A 22,500-nucleotide genomic window follows, 5' to 3' on the forward strand; every position below is an offset into this window, starting at 1 on the left:
AAAATGGTCGCATTAAGCAAAGGTTCTGGAAAAATGGAGAAGTAAGCTTGGCTGCGTTTTAGCTAAGATAGCCTACTACGTCAAATGGATGGACAAATAAACTACAAGCACCTTTGCAGAAAGCAAATATATGGAGAAAGGATGCGACCCCTGTTCATCCGAGTACACTGGCACTTCACTATTGCGCTTGTGTTGTACAAAATGCCTTCGGTGGTTGTTAAAAATGGAAAACGTTTGTCAGCATGTACTCCGGCACTGTGCAGCAGTGCAGCTAAGTAATTAACAGAGACCTCGCTTGCTACCGGAAGGGAACGCGAGACGTAGATGAATAAATATGTTAATAATTAAACAATTTCGCTAGGCTACAGAGTCAAATGCACTGTTTACCATGTGCGCCCTTTGTAAACATTTTATGAGGAAAACATATTTCTCATTAAAACTGGAGTACTGGCAACCCGTACAGCTGTTAATGGTTTGTGTGTTTTTTTCGTGAGCCTTTTTTCCTGGGCTGTGAGTGAGGCAAGCGTCCGGATGGTGGTGTGCGGGGGTGATGACATCGAAATCGATTGATTGATGGGTGGCTAATGGTTTCAGCGGGGGCGTGCAACATAGCACACGGGCTATGGATGGTCTTTAATTGAAATGCGATTGAATTTATGCAATCCGTCACCGATCAGCCGGATCCGGCGTGTGCAAGAGAAATGGATACCGTTCTCCCTTGACTCTCGCGTCTCATAGCAACAGCAGCAGGCAGGCAGGACCATTTAATGGCACATATGTTTGCTGCGGGAGAGGCATCATGATGAATTGAGCGTGATTGTAAACATAACCTTGAAATTGTCAATTACAGACGTGGGAATCAATGACCAGAGCGTGGCAATGTTAAACATTTGGGCGCCAACGATGACGATGAAACCCCCGGCTTGCAGTTCTAACTCATCCCAAGCCAACAATTTACGCACAATCGGAATGAGCCACCGTTTCCGGCAACAAACGTCCGGCAAAAGCTAGTACCGTTCCCCGTTCAACGTTCATCCGAGACGCACCGCGAACCCCCCGGGGGACCACTGCTGTTTAGCGTCTAATTAACCAACGCCAGTGGACGTTTGCGTGTTCAACGGTTTCACCACGTGGTTTCGCACACGCAGTGTGTAACCGGCCGGTCTTCTTTGGCTCTCTTATCTCGTAGCCAGTCGGTCTTCGGCCTTAAGTAACTCCCTCCCTCCCCCCCCCCCCCCTTTTTACAGGCCGGTTAGACTCCACGTTAGGTAATAATGATGGGTGCGGCCGGAGGGAGTAGTAGCAGTAACGAGAAAGCCTTCTTTTGCCAGGTGACCGGACAAACACGTGCACGTGAAGATATGAGAGCAAGGGGGGCCCGCACGCAGCTCGCCATATAGGTGATGCACGTTGTCGTGTCAAAAATGGCCTCCAGCGGGAACTGTAAACCGCTTCACCGCCGCCGGGTAACTTTCGCTTTCGTTCAATCCATCGGGAACGCGGCAGCTGGGGTTGGCAATTTGAGGGATGGCAAGACGACACCGACAACAACAACAACAACATTCGGTCAATCAGCCGTTCACTGGCTAGCGGATGATTAATGAGCCAACAGCAGAAGGAGATGTCTTACTTCCGAGTTGGGGCTTTTGGGGGCTGACCAAGGGCCTTCTGCTCGTGTTATCTTCTATGACGACTTTGTTTTCTGCCTCTCACAAGCAGCAGTGACACTCAAGAGGTTGTTTAATTTCAAATGCACGCATCATATGTGGCCCTTTCATTGAATCCAAGTAACCCCCCCGCGGGGTTGCGATTAGCGGAAAAGCGAGAAAATCAGTTTGCACCTTTCTCACGGCACACTTGGATTCCCCCATTTCCCTCTCACCGCTTGTGAATTACAGGGAATGCCACGTAAGAAACGCATCGAAGACGGCTTTTAATGTGTTGTTATCACGTTGGTAATGAACCTGCTGCTGCTGCTGCGGCAACCACCAGCGGGTTGGCAAACAAGACGCAGCAGCAAGTGAGAGTACCGGAGCCGGTGGCCAGCAAAACCGCATCAACCGTTGGCGTTGTTTGGATGCGAGAAATCGCCGGAAGGGTGGAAGATAAAGAAACGGTACGCGCACGCGGGCACTGCAAACGCACGTTTTGTCGTCGTCGTCGTCGCTGTGGCGGTGGCGGCGTGCAACAAACGTTTTCCATTTCGTTAGTATAGGACCACAAGGAAGGCCACCCAGGGGGGGGGGGGGGGGGGGGGGGGTACCGTTGCTCCATCCATGAGCATCTAAACGTTTTTAGCGTGAAGCTGGACGGTGACAATGTCGGCGCCGACGGTGGAGTTCGTAAAGGGGTTTTTCGTGTTTTTTTTCTGCTTCCCTTCCGTCGGCGGGTGGCCTCGGGCAATGAGGGGGGGGGGGGGGGGATCCGGGAACTCTTGCACGGGAATCGCTTCATCAACAGGTCGGTTGCTGGCCGATCGATCGGACCGATGTCACGGTGTCGCGTTGTCCCCCCCGTTGTTCGTTCGACTTCGAAAGTGAGTGAGTGAGCAATTGGTTGAGGGATGACGAGGGGATGCAGCATAATGACGATGCGATATGCGATGCGCGATGAATCAATTCGATATTGATCACACGATTCCTCAGGAAAATATGTGTCTCGACACGATAAGGATTGCTTTATGGCATCGCACATGCTTAAAGCGTAACTGGGGAAATCAACGTCGTCGTCGTCGAGAAGTCGCAGGTTACTATGCTCCCGTTACAGCATAAAATGCCTTCATTGGTGGCATTAAGGGAAAAATGTAACAAAATGATGTTTAAAAAAATTGAATTACTTAGTTCAGCCCTTCAGGAATCTAAGGAAAAGGATTTTATTCCCGATTGAAGGTCAGGTGTGTGGATTAATGTTTTCAAAGTATTTCACAAAACACTGCACACTCTTTCGAGTGCGCTCAACGCATCCTCTACACACTGCCGTCCTTTTTGGCAACAGTCCGGCCACCGTCGGCATGCTCTTGTATCTGCTTCTTCGGAGTTCGAAAAACCGCAAAACCAACCAACGGTTTACACAGGCTGAATCCATGCATCCCCTCATGCATCATTCATGGCGCATGGGCCACGGTCACCCCCCCCCCCCCCCCCCCCCCCCCCCCCGGCAGGCCTGGTGGTTTGACCGTGAAGTAGCAACGACGACGATCGCCAACCAACCACGATTGGTACGCCGATTGGCCGGTTGGCCGGTCGTGCACGTGAGGATGCACACGACGCCCGACAGCTGCCAGATGGTCCGAGCCGACGACGACGACGATTCGCGCAATTCCGCGGAGCTGCAAGGAAAAGTAAAAGCCCATTTTTCATCCCGCGACGCGCGATGCAACGCGCACTACGGATTGTGATTGTGAGTTGCAAGATGCAACTGCCGCCTATAGCCTTTGCCGCCAACTTTCTTTCCACTTCCGACAGGAGCCAGTCGCTCTCGCTTGCGCATCGACTGCTGGTGCTACTGCTGCTGTTGCTTCCCGGAGGGGATCGAATTGTTTAAAATGATGATCATGTGTCACGCGGCCGCAGCCGAAGAGAGTGTGGTGAGCATTTACGCAAAACAACACCCATTTACAAGCCGGTGACTGGCCGCCGGACCGTCCGCACCGTGATTTGTCTGAACCCGCGCACGGGCACGGTGGTGTCGAAGGTCTTCCTCGCGCGTTTAATAACCATTACGGTTGGCAATTGCTCACCGCACCATGGATGGTGGACCATGATCGGATCGAGGTATTTATTGGATGGCAAACATGGCGGGGTCCAACAGCAGCGGTTTGCCAATTTTAAGTACAAAATGTAGAGCGCTCGCTCGAAACTAAAGGCGAATCGTTTATTAGGACACACAAGCGCACACGAATAGACTGTTGCTTCACTTTTTTCTACTCCATTTTGTCCACCTGGCATTTCGTTTCGGTTGGCAAAATCTCGTGACCTCGCGGTGTACAACAGGCGCGGAATAGTGCAATAATGTGAGGACTGAGCAGCCCTGGATTGGAAGTCAACAGTCACTTCCACAATATTTGCTAGCTTTTAGCCTACTTTGCTCCACACGGCTGACACTACAAACCAGCAACCACGTGCACGTGCCTACTAAGGATCCTCATTGAGCTGTGGGTCTATAACGAGGGTTGACAGCATATTGGCTCTCGTAGTGATGCGTGAACGGGATGTGTGATAGCCTCAAAATGAACGAAACGCGACAAAAGAGACAAGATTACGGTCATCGAAATCTGTAACTGATTGACAAGTATTGTGCCCTGGATTGTCCCGGGATTGTCCACACTTTTCATTAACCGTATAAATCCCTTCCAGGAGGAATGGGGATGATGCGATAGAATTAATTCTTTTCAAACATTCCCACAGCTTGGACAAGAACGAGAATCCTCCCGCCCAGGGCCAGCCAGCCAGCCAGCCTGGCCAAAAGGTGGCTAAAAATACGATGGAAAATGGCAATGTTCATCATCGGATTTCGCGACAACGTGCCTGTAGCAGCAACAGCAGCAACAACAGCAGCAAGGGACACGTTGCAAGGGACGGATGAGCATCTGAACAACATTCGAAAAACACACAACGCGCACAAGGCAGAGAGTGTTGGAGTTGACACTAAAGCGGTGGGTCGCGGTAGAGGGGAGAGGAAGCGATTCCGCAATAGGAAGCGGTGGTGGATCGACGCGAACCACCGAACAGCTCTGCTCTGCTCTGTGTGTGGATTTGGAAAAGAGAGAAAACTTATTTTTGGAACACCCCATCCCATGGAGGAGGAGGAGGAGAAGGAGGGCTGTGACACTGTCTACGCTAGTAGAGGCCTTGGACCTTGGCGGATGCTGGTGGCGAGGATGTGTTTAATGAAAATTCAAATAATCCCCGCCCCCCCCCCCCCCCCCCGGGGGCGCGAGCGCGAGAGAGTGTCACCGTCGGTGAGTATCGACATTATGGAGCGCACGTTGCGCGCCACCACCGTAATGGAAAACAAATAGAAACGCCACAATGGAGCATCCGATATTATTGATTGATCAGCTATTAATGAACCAACAAACGGACGGAGGAGAAGGAGGGCCGCAGGTCGCTAAAATAAAGGACATCTTCGTCCCCAAAAAACCGGGGCCGAGTGATTGGTACGTGTGAATTCCGGTTTCCCCGTATGACTTCGTTTCGATCGATGGAGCCTCCATCGCCGCGCTGCCGGGGGGAACACCGTAATTATCTTCATCCCGATCCCGAAGCGCGGAGAGTCAGTTCCGTAGCCTCCGGGGTACGCGCGAGTCTAAAAACCGGCCCTCCAAGGCCCAGCCATCCGTTGATTTATTTGATGAATCATTATGTTTGTTGTTTTTCGTTTACGTGAGTGCCGGGAAAGGGGGTCCCGTTACCCTTGGCCATTAAGTGGCCGCACAGGAACAGCGCGCCTACTGCTCCCGCGGGCGCACTAGAAAGCGACGGCGACCGTCGGCACTGGTTCGCTCGTTCGTTCCGTTCGCTTGCTCACGAAGGTGTGATCTCGTTGGCGAGATTTCAATGTCTTCTCGAACTTCGAAATGGCCCCAGTAAGGGTAAGAGGGGAGGATGAAGGGTGGGGTCATTGTTGAGCCGCGAGGTGGCGAGTGAATTGCCGAAAACATTGCCAATCATGAGTCAATGAAGCAGCGGGAACGGAAAATTTCTCGCAGCCAGCCTGTCTGTCTGGTTCGCTCTCCATCGACATAATCTGCTCGGTGTGTGCGTGTGTCTGCGATGGACATGGACGGATTGAATTTCACTTGCTTTGCCCGCCAGCCAGCCAGCCAACGGGCGCAATCACTTTCGGTTTCCTTGATTACTTTGCTCAAGTCTTCTTCTCCATTTCTCTCTCTCCCTCGGTGGATCTGACTGACTCCTGGGTTCGCTCGATATATTTTTTTTTATTTCGTCTTTCGTCTTCCGTACCCCTTCCGGCCACCACCGGGCGACGACGTGTTTAATGACGAGCAAGGGATGGTGGAGGGCCAGCCAGCCGGCCAGCTCATCGGTAAAAACCGGCTTCCCATCGCGCGCCCTGCCGGTGACGGTGACGGTTACCAAGGAAACGAACATCCCGGGGCAACCACCATGTTGCTGCTGCCTTGTATGTTGTTTTTCTCCGGATCGCGTTTTTTTTTTTTTGCCAACATCCCCACCGCTCACTGGCGTACGGTGAGATGCGAAGAGAAGATGAACAATACACGGAGCTACGGGGCGTTATGTTTCACTGAGCCCAAAAACCCTTGGCCCACACACGGGGTTTGCCCTTGGGCCAAAATCGCACGACCTACGGTTTATCGGCGGTTCGCAAAGATGTACTTGGTGAAAGTGGTCCACTAGCCTAGCTAGCCCCACCTTGGAGTTCACGCAGTTCTCTCATTGCACCAGAGCTCGATGATGCCGTTTTTTTTCGAGGGATCCGCAAGTTGCCAGTTATCTGCTTCAGTTTTATGGTACGCCACCGAGGCCCCGCGACACTGTTATTGTTCTGATGGTGAGGGCGCGGTTCGATAATGGACTTTCCATCGTTCGTTTATCAGCCAAAACGAAGTGATGATGATGGAGGACCATTGTTTTGGCACCGAATCTTTGATCGGCTCCGGTCAACATCAGTTCAGTTCATTTCGAGTTGACTTCATTAACATAGCAGCGGCTCGATGTTCGATTCGATGTTTGCAGCGGCCGCTGTCTCCTTCGCAGCAGCAACCACGGCAGCAGGCAATGACCGGGCGCGTAACAAGATTCCCCGTTTTGTCTAGAGTGTTCTGCGATGCTGCTGCTGCTGCTGCACTAACCAGACGTTATCGACCGGACGACCGGACGACCGGGTGCGAGCTGAAATTACTTTTTAAGGTAAGTGCTCTCGCCGTGATGCTGTTCACCAGGGAGGCTTGGCTGCCTTTTTAATTGATAAAGCACTGCACGTCCAGTGCATCACGTCGCAGCATCTCGGAATCGCACCCCGCGAGGGGGGGGGGGGGAGGCAACAGCAGTAGCGTCACCATACCGAAGACCAGCAGAAATAGCTCTTATCAATTATCAATAATTATCCGTTAAACGGGCGCTGGTCTATCCTCGCCTGTTCGCGTACCGAGGGCACGTGGTGTCACTGGGCAATGTGAATTACTGTTTTCCCATTCGGATTTGGTGGAGCACAACACACCAGAAGGTGACCGGGTGGTGCGGGATCCAGCATTTTTCGATGCCCGGTATGGTGTGCTCTATGGGATGGGATTGGAGAGAGAGAGAGAGAGTGGAGAGTGTGCTGTGGCATGTGAAACATTTACTCAACGCATCACAGAGGGCGTCGATGGTGATGGGATGCTGGAGATCTCGTTTCGAGGGGGGCACGATGGTGCCAAAAGTGTAATGAAGAGCCACCCTTACAAGGCAGGCCGCGCTGTCTCAGCAGGCTTTTTCGCTTCGTGCAAAGTGTTGCGAAGCATTGTGCATAGCAGAGCCACCGTCGTAGAGTGTTTATTTGAACAAATTGTGAAAGCGACGGTTTATTATTGATCTCCTGGACGCCATTTGATGCTGGTCGTCGTCGCCGACGTCGCCGACGAGCCGGCTAATGAGATTCCTTGCAGGTTAATTAAAACTCCTACGAAGAACGGATCCGATCGCATCGCATGTGTGTGGCATGCTTCAGCAGCAGCAGCGGCAGCAGCATCCATTCGTGGACCGCCTGGCCGGTGCGTCGTAAATGTAAACATAACTCGCAAGAAATTTCTCTCTCGCGCGCTCACTTTGTGATCTTCCATTTCTACCGACGGGCGGCGAGCGCGGCCACGACCAGAGTGCCAGAAGACTCCGAAATTCGACTGAAAAATGAAAAATCCAATTAACCGATTCGGCTCCAATGTGAAAAGCCCTCAAGAGGGAGGAAAAGGAGAAGATTTCCTAGGCCTCGTTTTGCTTCCGATGTCTTCATTCGAAAAGAGCGCCGGAAAAAGATCCAAACTAATCCCCCCCACCGCTTTGTTCGCATCTTTCTAGAGGTTCACCTATGCTGTTGCTACATAGAGAGCAACGACGACTAGGATTGGATGTGGCATTGGTTTCTGGTCTGGTCTGTTCATGGGAATGGTGGTGAGCGGTGGCTTTTAATCGATCGCAACCGATCTCTGACCGATCGGAACTAAGGCGGAACAACAGCGAAAAGCGAAAAAGAATGGCAGGAAGTTTGGAGCTAGTGGTGGTGCTGTTTGGAGAACCCAAAAAGAGGGGGCAAACATTTCCAGAGCACGATTCCCACGATTCAATCTATCCACCCGTTTGCTCGTTATGATAATTCTCGCGACGGGACGCGACGCGATCGCTAATAATAAGTCCGGGAGATTTATTGTTGATCTCTACATCTCGAGCGGGTCATGCAACCCTCCAGTACCGACTGGACATTAGTGCGACACAAGAAAACCCCACGAAACGCCACGTGGCTCAAGATGGATGTTAATGGCTCATTAAAATATTAATTAGATTTAATCATACCGACCCCGCGGCCCTCGCTGGTCGTCAGTGTTCTTCAACCGCTTTACTTTCTTGTGGTAAGGAAAATGCAAAATTAAATGCTTAAATGAAAATGGCCTACGGACTTACTGAAGAAAAGAAGCCCTAACACACCCCGGTGTTTCGCATCCGAAGGGTGTTCCTCCGGTTATTTTGCGCGCTCTTAGTCGTCGCCGTGCTGCAGCCTCCACCGCCTTCCACAGTTGGTTCCTCGACCCGGTGTGCACGGTAGCACGGTCCGGAGGTGTGTTAATTCACGCTTCAAAATTGCTCAAATGACAAAACCGAAAAGCGCGCCTTGTCGAAACCGCCGTTGCGAGTCGTTAAAGTGAAATGCTAACTGGAGCAGAACGAACTAGCGGACCACCGGGAGAAGGAGCTTCTCGGAAGGAGCATTAAGCTGTGGCACGGTGGCAGTAAGCACGCGAAGTGTGGCCACCGTGTGCGGCGGAATTACTCGCGTCGCTGATTGTTGTTGCGTATTTTTCACGTGTTTTTCCTCTATTTGCGCAGCGTCGATTTTACAGCACGGTAAGCAGCAGTTTTGGAATTGGTTACTGATGCTGGAGCTGGAGCTGGAGCTGATGTCTCCCGTAGGTTGTTATTCCCTATGTGCTACAGATTTGGTCACTGGCAGGAAAATGCGCTTCCGAAAATTAGGTCCTTGGAAAAGGAAAGGATGCTTTTGCAGCTCAAGTGCCAATTGCCCTTTAACACGCTTAGTTCTCGCCAGCAAGGTAATCGGAAACCGGCACAGCAACTCTCGGCTCTGCACTTGGAGGATCGTATTCTGACCCCGGTGCCTACCACCGGCACTTTCTTCTCTCTCTCTCTCTCTCGCACGAGAGCATCTAAAAATATCACACCCTTTTTCCACCGAATCCGTCGAATCACCATGAATCATCATGCACTCTTCCCTCCTGGTGGTGGTCCTTGACCTACTGTTTTACATATCCACCATCACCCTCCGAGGGAGAGAGAGAGAGAGAGAACGAGAGGAATCGCAGCGTTCTTCGATTGGGCACGATTTCGGGTTTCGAAATGTTGTACGGTAAGGTTGAAAAATAGAAACAATTTTTGAAACATTCATCCAACAACAGTGGAACAGCCGAGAGTGACGTGCGCTCTTGTTAAGATCAACGCCCAATGGCCGTTAGCGCACTCCCCAAAAACCTAGTGACCAACCAGTTGTTGGCAACAATCGGTTATTTGGAGTTTTGATCATGATGGTTCCACGATTTCCCCGGCACGAAGCAACACAAACAAGCGACCAAACGGGAGGCCGTGCAGGAATTGGTGCTGCGGGGTTCCTGCAGGTTCCGTTGAGGTCATCAATCAAAAATCGATCCATCCATCCATCCAGCGCGCTACCGTTCCCATCAGAGTGGCCGAGCAGAATCTAACCTGTGATCTGATCCTTTGGTCGGTCAGATAAACAGCAGCAAAACAGGTAACAACATTTTACAACTCAATAACTGTTTCACTTAATCTGACGAGCACCCATCCATCCATCGCGCAACCGTTTGTTCCCCACTATAGCGTTCGTACTTGACTCAACGATTAATTTATATTGATGAGCTGATCGCATTTCACTTAAGGTGAGGCACGCGCGTGTGTTCGCATTGTTGTAGCACTGCTGTTGGCTGCACAAAATGGGCTGGCCGCGAGAAAACAATCAATCTTCATTTGACAACAGCTGCTCCTACACTCGTCCATGAGCTTGCGGACAGCGGACCGATTCTTCCTGACGCGATACCGCGAGGTTGTAGTACAATCCGGATCGGATGTGTCATTAACCTCCGCCTTGTCGCTACAAGACATCGTGGTATATGATGCGTCGTCAAGTGAAGAGGTTGTCAATGTTGTCTCGATTACATGTTGCCTCGGTTACCGCAGGGAAGTCCCGAGTCCCGAGTTTTGAAAGCGTTCGATAAGAAATGATCAAAAAGACCTTTCAGACGGCGATGAGTAGGCGTTTTTTTTCACCACCGAACGCACCCTTTCCTTTGCATACTCTGTGGCATTCTGTAATCGATATTCCACTTGCCATTCAAAAAACTCATTAGCCAAAACTCAACGGCATTCCGTAGATTCCGCCCGCGCCACCCCCGCGGCAGTGATGGATCATGGACAGGGCAAGCTGGATTCGGATTCTTTGCTTTCGCACGTGATGTGGGCGTCCTGTACCGATGGGCGTATGCAGATGAGTTGGCACAATTTTCGCCCCTCAAAACCGCATCAAACCGAACGCATTTTCGAGATTCCGCCTTTCCTATCTGGTCCGTTAGAAAAGACAGAGCACGGTACGGCCATTCGGTTGGCGCAATCGTATCATGTGCGTTTATGGACCGCATAAACTGTGCCACCGAGAGATTACTCACTCGACACGCCACGCAACGCCATCGTTCCAATGCTGGCCAATCCATTATGGTGGTGGTAAACGTGGAAACGCGAGTCTTTTGCTCTGTTCACACACTTCAACCACCAAACGGCTGCTTCACGCACGCAAATGGTTTCTTTTCTTAAGCGAAAAAGAATAGTTGGCGTGGTTGGTGAGAATCTGGCTACTGCACCCGATGGATCGCTCGTTGCGTCGAAAGGAAAACCACTTCACACGGACGCGCACGCACGCTCGCCGAGAGTTTAATAGCTGCGAATTTCCTTACCAGTGGACCAGTTGACGCCTACGAGTAATGCAAATACCGATTCTCCTGCTAATGCAACAGATAATTGAACTAGTGTGGTACCAGCTAACATGACGTTACGGAACCACTGGATCAGCAACTAGTGTTTGTGTGTCTACTTTGATTGTCGGTCTCCACTGTCAATTGATAGATTACTAGATCCACATGAAAATCAAGAATATATTAGAAAACAATGTCCAAAAAATCGTACAACGAACGTTTGCCACTCTGTTACTTAATATTTTGAAGGATTAATTCGACGTCAGAACTCGCTGCTGACCTCTAACAACCCAAAACGCACGAAAAGTGTTGCTCATTTCCTTCGATGAACGTGCCATATCGCCTAAGTGTTGCTGTAGCCCCTGGTGCCGCTCCCAATGTACACCACCGTAGGTATAGTGCCGTCGAATCGAATTCGAATGCGATTTATTGGCTTATTCGCCTTGTTGTGACTAGTGGTTGATCGGTCGGACCCTGGTTGGGATGCATGGGAGGGAGTGTGCGAAGAAAATGCTAAATGCAGAATGCATTTCTCGAGAGCACGAGCCAAGTGCGAAACATGACATTAACTTTCATCGCTCATTGCCACATTGCTCATTTGGTCGTGTTATCCGCCGCGTGGTCCGTTTGCTTACGTTCGCCACTTCTGCGCCCCCATCACGTCTCGCCACTCGCACAGCCGACACATCATCATATCTTGCGTTCAGCGGCCCCCACTGCGCCCGCTGAGAGTGCGAATGGGATTTTCAGTTTGCTCTTCGTCGCCACCGTCGCCACCACCACCGGCAGTGTCCGTGAAAAGAGTGATCTCTAAAAATAAAATCTTCATTCAAAACCACCACCGTACAGCTGCACGTCCCCCTCGCCCCGGGGTGCGCGATCATCGTATCATCAGTTTTGATGTGACCACTCTAAGGACACCACGCACACCGCGACGCGGCGCGCGGCAGCAAAGCGTCGCCAAAATAATCTCCCACGCAATTCGTGGGGAGGAAAACATCGCCACACAGCCACACACTCTCTCTGTTGGTGAGGGGGGGTGACCAACAAGTCAAAACAAAGCAATAGAACTTCCCCATCAGACAGGTCTGATGCAGCTGTTGCAGAGGCTGGTGCAGTGGCCGGTGCCTGCACTGTCACCGTCCGATATGATTATCATCGCGCCACAACAAACTTACGAATTGCAGCAGCGCGGATGGTGTGCAAATGTTGACGCTTCCTTTGGGGGGGGAAGGTGACCGTTGCTCAATTTAAATTTGCGATAAGTACTTCTCCCGATCCCTCGCGCGAATCGCGCGGCCACCAGAAGCACACCAGATGTTACACGAGAGACGGCGCGACAGTGTTTTGCTTAACGGATGGCCAGCCGTCGGTAATGTTCCGGAAAGAGCGGTATCCGGAACCGTTCTGCTGTTCCTGCTCCTGCTCGAGCGCGGTTAAGCCAAACCAATTAACACACTGTAGGTCGTCGCCTGCCAGCCTGCCGTCCGGGCAAATTGCCTTTCCCTACAGCTTAACGCCAAAATTTGCCAAAATTATTTGTCCTGCCCCTCGGCCGCCATTTTACCGTCATCACGATGTTCTGAACTTAAGGGTCCATAATTTTGGACCAAGAAAAGCCCAACCGGTTTTGCGTCAGCGAGCTCTATCGAACAGTAGGCCACGCTATTCCAGAGAAGGACGCGTTTGACGTGCATTAATTAAGTTTAGCATCACAGTGGCCGTAGTCCTAATCAACATTTTCCCCTACAGCAGCATCCCGGGGAACTGGAAGACCTTTAACAGCTGCTGCTGCTGCTGCTGCTGCAGAATCCTTGATTTGAGGCGATTAGTGGTTGAACCGGGATGGCGTTTGCGTGCATGTAAATCAATTAGTGATGTATCATGTAATAGTTTTTGGCACCGAACCAAGGCAAGCAAATTTTCTGCAACATTTATGTTGGCAACCGGACAAACCCCCCCGCGGGGGGGTTGGCTGCGAGTATGCAAAATGCCACGCTCAGTGCGCCACAGTACACCAGTCTGCACTATAATGTCGGTAAAACGTGTAAACCACATGTCCGGTCCAGTGTCCAGTGAGTGTTTTCGCACAATCGCTCTTCCGAGGACGGACTCGCCAAAGGCCCATTTCACTGGCGTTGCACAACTCCAATCGAACTGCCCATCCATCCAGCCATCCATCATTTTCATTCAACGCCGTGCGGAAACTCCTTTCGGGGCCATTGACGTCATAGCGCATACGAGGGGGTCATGCCATAAGAAACAGACACCTAGAAGCGGGACATCACACGTACACCGGTACACACCATCGTACCCATCGTTTAATGAAGTGATCGATGCACTGCAGCGAATCGATCTCGATCAGTAATCGCGATCTGGTGGCTCGAGAATTGTCCAGATAAATATACGGCACACGGTGACAAATAAGAGGCGCACAGGCATCAACACGGCACATTCCACCACGCTCCTAGCCTTTCTACTTTACTCCAGTTTTATTGTGTTTGTTGTAAAATTGTTATGTTTGAATCGATATCCACAACAATTTCATTAGCATGCGGTTGTCAATTGTTCTGTGTACGCTCCGGGTTCGCAATCGTCACACCCATCGATTTGCGAGCTTCCATAAAACATACTCCAGGATCTTGCGCGTCAATTCCCCGGCATCAACCAATGCGTATCATTGACATTGGCCTTGCCTTCCAGTAACCGTGATTGAGAGACACTCCAACTGACGCGATCGACGCCGCAAGCCGCAACCGCCACGCCGCAACGATCGACACCGAGGTTCGTTATGTGGTTTGACATATGTTTACCATGCGGTCGGTCGGCCGGCCGGTGGAGGCGCACACACCAAACCACGGTGTGCGTCAGTTTACGCTATTTTCGCACTAACAACTTTGGCAACCCCCGGGTCATGCGGTTCCAGCGTTCCGTTCCTCTTTTTCTGTCTCTCTTTCTGTCTGTCTCTCTCTCTCTCCACTCTTCTGTTCCCAATTTAAACCATTACCATTTGATGTTGTGTTGTTGGTCCGGAATTGGCGGACAACAGCACAACGCGAAGACGCGCGCGTTTGCACGTTCCACTCGCGTTCCGCCAAGACCTGGTCCCTGGCCTGGGGGTGGTGCGATCTATCCATTGCAACCCCATCCCCCCGCAGGCCGAATGTGGAGTGTGTGTTGAGAGAGTTGGAAACAACAATCGGCATCAATATTTTCCTCGCCACTCGCCTCGCCTCGCGCGAATCGGAAATCGATTCTCAATTTTTTTTATTGTTGTTGCAACCGCGTGCGCTTCTGACCGTCCTCACCGCCACCTCCCCGTACGCCACGTATCTGCGACATTTGATTGGGAACCGTTTGGTGGTGGAAACGGCCACCAGCAGCACCGGCACTGGGTTTCATTCCGCTATCGCCACACCACTGACTAAAATTAGAATGGAATCATATGTAGAGAGAGTGAGCGTGGAGTGGGCCCCTTCCGCTCGCGGTCTGCTGGTGGTGACATACACGCGCCAGAAGGGAAGTGGCCAAAGCACCCGTTCGTTCAATCTCCTGCACAGAATCCTCCGATTGCAACGTTCGATTGATTGAGTTTGATGACGCCAAGCCGTAGGACGGTCGGTCGGTCGATCTAATCAAATGAATCCTTGGCAATAAGCGCACCACCAGGCGTGCACCTTTCTTATCGTGGTTATAGGTCAAGGTTGATCCGGTGAAGACAGCCGGTAAGATAAGCAAGCCGGTGGGCGCAAGGCTTCTGGGGACAGAAATACATCTTCCCAATCCACCGGACAAGTTTCCTGGATAAGAGAACGATAAGAAATATAACGTTCTGTAACCCCGTGGCTCAGACAAGACGATGCTTCCGGCCCGTTAGCCGGATACGATAGCAACACCGGTGAGGGATGCATGGAATTAAGTGGATTATTGCCTTCAGGATTGTCCAGATTCTATTTTCGGTTCCATCTCTTATCACTGGATTATCCTACCCATCACTGGCAAGTGTCAACATCTGGTCTGGGTCTCAAAGTGCTCTGTATTTGTGTCGGTTGTGTGTCTGCGGCCCACGTCTCAATCAAGCAATCGGTGAGAAATTAATCGATCAAACCACCGTCGAGAACAGCTACTCTAACCGTATCCTTTCAAAGGGGGGAGTAGGGAGAGAGTAAATGGTGATGAAGTCCATTTATCTCCCCAAACACACCCTCCTTCCAGGGTATCGATACCGCGAGTCAACGTAGATGCAACAGGATCGGTTCATCCGCCAGCACGGCAAAAACTGACATAATTGTACCACGGGGAGGTAGTAGTGGTCCCGAGGTCGGGAATCGAAATCAAATTTTCCCATTATTTCACAACAAGCCTTCTTTTAATTAGTTTTCCCGGCTTCCAAAGTGGACTCTTCCCCCGCCTTCGTCACCAGCATCATCATCATCATCATCTTCGTCGAGTGATTGGTTTGCTGCTGGCAAACGAGATCCTAGGAGGCAGCGCTCGAGCAAGCACACCGGATGGAGGTTTGCCGTATGGCGATGGCAGACGTATAAAGAAGGATGCTGCGATCGATAGAATGAAATTTCAATATCTTTTCACCTTGACAAGGGTGATCATAGTAGCCATCGGGTAGGGTATAAAGGGGACCTCAGGGACATACGAAAAGGAGAGTCTTGCTTAAACTAACAAAGTAACCATTTATAGTACTAGTAATCAGAATCGTTTAACCAGCCATCTGTCCCACCCCGTAAAGTCTTCGCTCTTGAAGAATGGAGAGTTCATCTTTAAAAAAAAAGGGTAAACCCGTCCATCGGCTGTAGCACCTGATAAGTATCCGTCCAGAAGAAAACACTTCTGCACGCGTCCCCTTCATTCGTGATCCTATTATACAGCCAATCAATTACACTAAATGTACCCCTACACGAACTGAACTGCTCCTAAGTTCACCGAAAAGTTAATTAAAGTACAAACAAAACTTCCAGAGAGCGCACAGAACACCTTTAAGCAACCAGCTACAGCCAACATCAAACGAACGCTCCGCACGGCGCTGATAGAGGCGGCACCAAACCGTTCCACCTTCTTCCGCTCCGTCCAACGCCCTCGAAGATTAAGCAGAAATGCGGGCAATTTCGAAGACAGTTATTAATCCTACTTAAAGCTGGTTGGCTACCGGGCGGGGTGGGAGGGCGCCAGCGGTTTCAGCTTTGTTTTCGGGCGGTATGTCAACCTGCCACAACCTGTGCCCCGGCGACCATTCTCACTGTTGCTGATCATAACAAACAGGCCAAAAGCGAAACGAACGAACGAACGAGGTGGTTGCTATCTCAAAAAGATACACGGAGAAGGCGGCCACCGTGTAGCATGCACGGTGGCCGCCTCCCTCGATAATCATTGGACTTCACTTCAAAGCCAACGTGGCTACGACGTGACCACCGTCAGGGTCGTTATGCTCCCAACCCAACACAACCATAAGGCATCTTTTATTGAAAGAAAAAAAAATCCGTCTTCAAAGACGCATCATCCGCACAGAAAAAAAAAGAACGGTAGCGAGAAAACACGCGAGTGCGAAATCGGCCCGAGTAAATAATCAGTGCTCGGTCCACTCCGGGAGCTGCTGGGGCCCGTTGCTTTGCTTTGCAGCTGCCTGCCATCGGTCCATTGTTCTGGCTGGCCACTGGGTGTGGATAGCGGAGGCGTTATGCCGCTACGTCGCAATGTGGCACGCTCGTCCTCGAAACTCAAGAATCCGCACAGCACAACAATTGGGCGAAAATATAGAGATCCACCCTCCTCCCCCCCAGGGAGGGTGTGATAGATTGCACCCTCGGAAACAGCCAATCGTTGCCCAATTTAATGGGGGAGTAATTTAAAATTGGATACTTCTTGTGGTGATGGTGTGTGCAGACCCGCTGTGACATGCGGAGCCGGCGACATTGTCACCTAAAACTAAATCAATCACTGCCAAAGGTACACAGCACTTCCGCCCCTAGTGTACCCACACCAAGTAGCCCAAGTCGTCAACAGACGACAACCACGACAACGACGACATCGTCTTCATCGTTGTCGAAACATGGTTTTACGATTTGTTTCGACGGGAGTATTAAAATGAATTAAATGTTTTAATGTCAAACCGCGCGGTACAGTGTTGTGGCGTGGTGCCTTCCTTTTTGTGCGCCTGTGGAATGGGAATGCAAATAACATTCCCACAACATGCCAGGCGCAATTCCTGGTGCCATTCGGTTGTGGCTGGCCGTTTTCGATGTGGCAGGTGAGATGAAATGTTAATTCGTTTAGGCTGGCCAGCGGATGGAACGCACCGGCCGGTATAGTGGTGGAGGCGCCAGTAGTTGCAACCCAAAGCTGGCACTCGCACTGGGATTCACCATTCAGCGACAGCGATTCTACAAGTTGTTGTTTGCACCCCAGGATTACGATGATGATGATGATGATGATTATGATATTATTACTACGATGGCTCACTATGCAAGCCAACTCGTAGAGTATTTGTGTGCGGATCGGTCGGTGTGGTCATGGTCGCGTGAAAGTAAATAAAATTATCTAATGTTTGCTCAAACAACATCCCATCCGCAACACACCGCGGACACGATCGTATCCATTCTAATAGGCTAGGTGTAACGTGTTTTTAGGATTGTTTGAGTACAAATTTCACTTCACCAGACAGATGCAGGCAGTGGACGGCCACCGGGCAGGGAGACGAGATGTTGGGCATGATCCACCGAAGGGATTTGACAACTTTATGCCCGGTACACAGCGATAATAAAGTCGGAAAAAGAGGCGCGCCGGGACATAAAGTTAAGCCGTGCGAAGTGGGTTAACGCGAGCAAGGATTAAGCCCCATCCCGGGGGCCGACGGATCCGTGCAGTTGGTTCTGAACTGGTTCCGAAGCTGACAGGCGAGTGTGTGTTACACTCGATCAAACAGCAAACGGGGCAACAGACCCCCCGTTCCTTCCCTCAGTGATAGAAGAGTGTTAACGAGTCACTCCGAAAGGATGATGCTTCGTGAAAGATTAGTGACAAAATGTCTATTAATATGGCAGACTGCGGCAGAGTACATGGATGGAAAAGATGGAGAAACTGCGCGTCAGCAGACTGAAGGCGAATGATAAATGCTGTCCAACTGCATACGCGCGCGCGCGCGCGCCCGGGGAAAAGGCAATGCACACGGGGCCATCTGCCCGGCACGCCTCGATTGGACCTTGTCCAATCCCCCGGCTACATCCGTAGCGTAGTTCGTAGCCGTCAGTAGTGAGGGGAACGGAAGGTTTATTATCTGGCTTCATCACCAGAAATCACCGTACGGACCCCGCCGCCCCCGGGATGATAAAGTTGATGAAATATAATCGGCATCGGTGTGGATTTTGTGCGGCACCATTTCCTTCCAAATCAACAAAAACCTTTATCTCACATTATGGCATACCGGCACGAACATCCATTACACGTTTTACACCACGCCACGAAATGGCGGACAGTACGGAGCACGGAACTAACAAACTTCTTTTAAAACACGCGTCTGACTTGATGGTGAGGCGTCATTGCTGCACACGTCTGTACGTGTGGGAGCTTGCTTTGATTGATCTGTTTACTACGTCAATGGAGGCGCCGTTCAGGCTCCCGCAAAAAGCACTCCAGTGTCCTATCTAGTGTGCACAGCAAACAATATTGACAATAATGATTGCAAAGTTAGCGTTGATCTACGATTGCATGCAGACCAAATTGGAAATTCAACGCTTGATGCGTTGTTGTAGAGAACTCGATGGCAGCTGGTTCTGACAGTGCTGTAGGTAGCATTCAATCCGATCGACGTTCAATCCGAGTGCGTCCATTAACGTTGTTCCCTTTGTTGCGAGCACATGTTTGTTCCCAGCGAAGAACATCAAGGTGGGCCCCGGAGGGGGCCACGGTAAAGTGGGCCACCAGACATCGCCCCCATCGTTCGTCAGCAGCACCACACCACAATCATGACAATGCGGAAGCGGATCCGGTTGATGGATGGTTGCTACCGGGTCGTGAATTTGCCAATAAGTCCGCAGCAGTCCATAGCACACGCTTCCAGCTAGCCAACCAACCAGCCGGCTGTGTGTTATTTGAGACGCTTGCCTTCCTCCGGATGACAATGTCCGTGGATAATCAAGGGGCCCCTTGTGCCGGAAATGATGAGGACAATTTTTCGGCAATCATGCGTCCCAGCGTCCTCTGCCCTTCCTCGTTGCGAATGTTTACAAAGCAGCTCCATGGGACGAACCTGTCCTAATTTCATGCTACGCAAAATGGGCAGGACGAAAAGGACTTCGTGGAAAGGTGAACCGCCCGCAGAGCAGGTGACCTGGTGGCAACAAATGATTGCGCCCAGCTCAATTAAGGAGCTGGGGCAGGGGGGGGGGGCCTGGCAGTTCTCGGTAGGTTCGCTTAACGTCCAGCCTAATGGCCTCCGTACCGGTGGTGGGCTGGTATTTAAATTCCCGTTTTCTTTTTATTTTACCAGTAACATGAATCTGAAGCTATATTTTATCGGACTAAAAAACGGCCCGACTTCCCTCGAAGGATACTCAAGGATACGCTCCGAATACACTCGGAAAGGTTAAAACCGGGATCGCTCTTATAATTAGAAGCGGATATTGTGTTCATTCTTGAGCTGGGCTGCAATTATGGCGTCACTGTTGCGTGTCGCAAGCATATTGTGTCATCCACAATTGTGGCGCACTGCAATAATGGCTCGCGAGTGCAATAAAGTGTTTCATTTGCATCCTCGTGACTCGCGAGTACCGCCGTGAGCTGCCATCATAATTCACTCGTCCACTAGTCGGCTGCGACATGCGACAGAGGAACCTGCAGCTCGCTTCCCGATCAAGTCAACGACCTAGGTCTAGCTAGCACACCAGAGCCCGTGTGTGTCTAGGGAGTCGTCTAGTTCTTTTGTACGATTCCGCTGCTACGTCATCACAACCATGCACCGTTCTATTTCCATTTTCCATTTTCAAACAGATCGCCATTCTCGATTGACCCACAGTCCGTGTCCGTGGTTCTGGTCGCAACGCATAGGACAAACAGGAGTGGCGACGCCGAGCACGCAGAAACGGATCCGTTTAAGCTAATCACTAAATGAGCAAACAGAACCTTCCCCTTCGCTGGCCACTTCCTGCTCCTGCTCCTGCTCCTGCTCCTGTGTGAAACAATAACCGCAAATAAATGACAGCCCGAATTAGCATAACGACGCCGCACGATGAACTGTGCAAAAGAAGAACAACAGGAACAACACGTCCCATCGTCGACCGAAAGTGGACATAAATAGTCAGACGCCGGCTGGCTGGCTGGCTGGCTGTCGGCTGGCCCGTACTAGTCCCGGCCATATATCACGTGCCCGCTACACGCCACCGCTACTACAAGCAAACATCCGGGAGTTTCCTGCAAGTTGTCGTCGTCGTCGTCAGCAATGTGAATTGCAGGGAAAACACGCCAGGAAAATCCATTCCAATCCATCGGACGAGTATGGACCGTGGACAGTGAACGACAGAACTGGACTACGTAACACTACGGACGCTCTCAATGTCGATTGAACCGTGAAAAGCCGCCAAGTTCTCGCGTAACGTGCCCAGGCTATGGTTCCTTCGCGGAACTCCTCGGAGAACACTTTGAACAAACAGAAGGCGTAATCGGTAGCGTATAATTCAGCATGTTTCCAACCGATTAGTCACCGGGCCGGACCAGAGTTGTTCACTTGTAGTTTTTTTTTTTCACGCGAATCAATTCCCGCTTCGAGAGCGCCAAATCGTTATGTAATATCATCTGGATGGAATCGGTTTTGGCCACACCAATTACACACCACTGGGCCAACCTCAGGGGGGGAACGAACGGGTTCAAGTACTCGCTCGCACGCACAAGAGCATCACACAAGTGGATTCTGGAGCTCCTTACCTCGACGGATCGGATGGCGGAACACATCGATGGCCCAAACCAACGTCAATGCGTCCGAAAAGCGATGCGTTTGTTAACATTTGTTTATTTATACTTGGGGGGAAGCTTGGGGGAAGCACGATTAGCAACCGTTAACTGGCACTCTGCTTCACACTTCTCACCACCGACCGAGCACCGATCAGCATCGAGCAACGATCGAGGTTCTTCAAGGAAACCCCTTGGCCACTTAGCCACTTAGACCGCCCCCCGCCGGTGTGTCGGTCTGTCTGTGTAGCTCGGCAATAGCGACGCTAACCGCAATGACGCCGATGGGTGATGATTTTCTAGTGGGATCATTAAAATTTCGCAGCGATCGCACGATGATCGAACACCGATTAATCGAAGCGCTTGCACTTGCTACAACACGTTTGCTGCTGCGTCGCGTATGAAAAAAAGTGTTGGATTGAAATTCATTTACGTAGAAAAACATGACAAATGGATGTGGATGCGATGATGCAGGATGAGAGCTCAAAGTGAAAGCGAAACAGGTGTCGTTGGCTAACTCAAGGCACAAGATGGCACATAAAATCGCCTATCTTATGCGCTCCAGCTGCCCGTGAGCCCATGCGCGTGTGTTTTGTGCGGGAAAAGCCAAATCAAAATAAGCGAAATGTAAATACTGTCAACGAAAACACCCTCGGCGTGACGATGAGCTCGGCAGCTCGGCAGCCCGCGTCCCACTCGGAGAACTGTTCATCATTTCTCACTTGATCCTTGAGAGCGGGGAGGAGGAGGAGGTAGAGGACACTCTCGGAAAACGTATGCCAACAGGTGTTTTTGGGGGACATTTCCATGCGCTACTCCCACGGTCGGTCGGTTGCTCGGTCGTCGGCGGATCAACCACATAAAGTTCGTGCATCGCCACCATGCAGGAGAAGTATGACGGTGCCGTGTGTTTTTCCCATTTGGCTGCCAGAGCGCTAACGCTAAGGCACTCTGTTGGATGGTCATTCGCTGAACATTCGTCACCAGCATCGGCAATCGACAGTCGGATGACGATCGACGCACGTGGAATAGAAGTTTCTTTTTCCAACATCGACCGGAACTGACCATTAGACTGGTTAATGACAGCGGTTCGTAGAGAACTGCTAGTTAACTGGACATACATCGCCGTTCGGAATGGTAAAGGGACTCACTAACGAAGGATACTAATAAAGGATACAAGTGCGTACTTGAAGCAACGCCAACTACGTCATCCTTCAGACTCATCGTCCGAGTTACTATTCCGAGAAAGAAAATCTCATTTACGAGCGTGATAAGCCCGTTCCCTGCAGCTCATTAGTGTTGGAATTAATTGC

At 50.9% G+C, this 22,500-nt stretch overlaps 1 protein-coding gene across 1 annotated transcript in view; it reads right to left on the reverse strand.

Moving 5' to 3' along the window:
- LOC126578021 (cAMP-dependent protein kinase catalytic subunit PRKX) overlaps window positions 1–22,500 on the reverse strand; it is a 28,974-nt gene that overhangs the window by 2,042 nt on the left and 4,432 nt on the right. The gene's annotated exons all lie outside the window — the stretch shown is intronic.

This window comes from Anopheles aquasalis, chromosome 3 (genome assembly GCF_943734665.1).
Source record: "Anopheles aquasalis chromosome 3, idAnoAquaMG_Q_19, whole genome shotgun sequence".
Taxonomy (NCBI): Eukaryota; Metazoa; Arthropoda; class Insecta; order Diptera; family Culicidae; genus Anopheles; species Anopheles aquasalis.